The 2678-nt window shown below is 37.5% G+C and overlaps 1 pseudogene; it reads right to left on the bottom strand.

Moving 5' to 3' along the window:
- Nucleotides 1-2362, bottom strand: part of LOC144319157 (ubiquitin-conjugating enzyme E2 N pseudogene) — a 3865-nt pseudogene extending 1503 nt beyond the window's left edge.
- Nucleotides 2363-2678: the final 316 nt, after the last annotated feature.

Here is a 2678-nt window from a genome sequence, read left to right as displayed (position 1 = left end):
GGCTGGTGCACTTACTGGGGTGCATCTTGGTGGCCAGTTGAATAGATTAGGGATCCGAGTTTCTTTTTCTCTCCAGTTGTGTCAATTCACAGGGGTGTTTGTCATGAGAGATTCCAGCCCATAGGAGTCTTTGTTGTCTCAATCTATGTGGTTTGTTAGTGCTGGAAAGTCCCATTCCAGAAATGCTTGCCCGGTGTCACAGGTTACAGGGTCTGTGACTAGAGGCGTCTCATGATTTCATGGGAGACTGGAGACACAATTTTCACCATGGCATCCTCGCTTGCTGTGCAACAAAGGCTTTTTTTGCTTTCTTATACTAATTTTGGAAGTAAACTTTTGGATCATAGGAGTAAGATAGTCTGAGCCAGGCCTCACCCAGGACTCTGGGATCACCACCTGAGCTAAAGGCATTCACCCAACAGACTGAGCCACCCAGATGCCCCTGATTCCCACTGTAGTTAAAAACTCCCTCATATACAAAAAAGAACGAATATAGTTTACAAAGGAAAACGGTTAATAACTTCATATTCAGGCTGTAATTCCAGTTATTTGGGGAATTAGAACACCTGTCTTTGCCTTATAAATTTCCACAAAACTAAAAATGCAACTCTAGAAACAAGTCAAAGCCCACCTATTTTACAATCTACAAACCTTGACTATTCCTCTCAAAATGTTTGTGGATGTTATAGAAGATCAAGATATTGGAAAAAAATTGTCCTATACTTTAAAAAAAGATTTTACATTATTCCTCCGTCCCTTGAAATTATAAATCTTATCTTGTCTTTAAAATGTAAATATAGTCTATAATCTCCTGAAACTGAGGGAAAAAACAGGAGGTGGGGGGGGAAGACGCCTTTAAAAAAATACAAATTGCTAAAAGCTCTCTTGCATCCAGACTCTAGTACCTCCAACAGACAGAAATGCTCTAAATGTCCATCTTGGAGAAAACGTAGGTACTTCATCTGTGCTTTATGATGTAAATTTTCTATCCTATTTTAGCTAGGGCCTAAGAGCCATTCTTTGAAGCACAAATTTCAGGGAGAAGTATTTCATTATGGGGGGGGGGCGGGGAGGAGTCTTTGGAAATTGGAGCTTTAACATCCTCTCCACAAATATTAGTAAAACCAGTATAAGATTTTGTTTGGATCTTGTTTGTGGATTTGTATGTGTGTCCAAACAGGTTGTACATGTGAAATATTTACTCTACATCTGGCATTGCTAAAATTAATTTGTAAAAGAGTTCTTCTTAATTGGTTTGAAGACAAGTACTTGTGAGAATTGGGTATTCTAAAACTCAGAAAGATAGAAACCAACCTAAATGTTTTTCAAGTTCTGGAGGAGGAGATCCAATTTTATATCAAGGGAAAATATTCAGTATTAATGCTAATTTAAGGTTGTTGGTTTAATTAAAAGAGATACGTTTTTAGAGTTATCAGCATTGAATATAAAACTTTTATTCTGCTTATATTACTAAAAGTCAAATAAGTACATGTTATCTTTTGTTGCAAAATTTGTCAGAAAAAAAATAATGATTGACTTTATCTAATGCCTCATGAAGTTTTATGGGCAGTCTACACATAATTGTAAATTAAATAGACATTTAATAAGATAAAAGGGTTTGTAGGCAAACTTTTAAATAGTTTCCAAAATCTTTGGTAACCTGACACTTTAAAGTTTTGCTGACTTAAATGATGAGTAAAGTTATAGTCATTAAATATCTAGATCATTTTCAAATATGATAGAGCAATGAAACATTAGGTACTGAATACAGGTTTATCTACTTCTATTACAGAGAAACTAAAGCTGAATTAGTTTCTCTTAGTAAACATGTCTTATGCTTTATGAAAAGATCATACTACGAAAAAGCACATTCCTAGAAATTATTAAATATATTCATAAATTTGCCAATCCAAAGATTTCTGGTGTGGGAATTCATGATTGGTTATGTAGGGGCCATCCCCAAGGGCAGGCCACTCCAAGATGGGTCATATTGGCATGAAAGTTAATTTGACTTAAAAGCAATCAAAACCCAGGGACCTGGGTGGCTCGGCAGTTGGGTGGCTGCCTTCTGCTCAGGTCATGATCCCAGGATTCAGGATGGAGTCCCGCATCTGGCTCCTGCGAAGATCCCGCATCTCCCTCTGCTTATGTCTCTGCCTTTTTCTGTGTCTCTCATGAATAAATAAATCTTAAAAAAAAAAAAGGCAATAAAACCCCAGAAGATTCAGTTAAAGCTCTCTTGGTCCCCCTCAATTGCCTGCTTCTATCAGGAAGAGAGGTATTAACTGAGATTCCTCTTTACCTATGAAACTTACCTGCGTAACAGGGCAACCTTTGTTTTGTTTACATCTCTTCCCATCATCCTGGCAATGGTCCTTATCCCCTCTGCATCCTCAGACCCCTAGCCCTCTCCTTAGTTCACATAAACTTTATATTGCTTCCCTCTTTGGACTTTTATGTCTGTTGTGGATTCTCTGTACATACAAAATTTAATTTAATTTTCTCCTGTTAATCTGTCTCATGTCAATTTGATTCTTAGTCTAGCTAGAAGGACCTTCTTCCTCCCTTCCTTCCCTACATAAAAACCCCTTGGTTTCACCCTATGAGTGGGACACAACTTGTGTTCCTCCCTGTATCTGTGGTCCCTAAATTGCAATTCTTTGACTGAAAATAAACAC

Source organism: Canis aureus, chromosome 8 (genome assembly GCF_053574225.1).
Source record: "Canis aureus isolate CA01 chromosome 8, VMU_Caureus_v.1.0, whole genome shotgun sequence".
NCBI lineage: Eukaryota > Metazoa > Chordata > Mammalia > Carnivora > Canidae > Canis > Canis aureus.
This window is presented reverse-complemented; position numbering and strand designations above follow the sequence as displayed.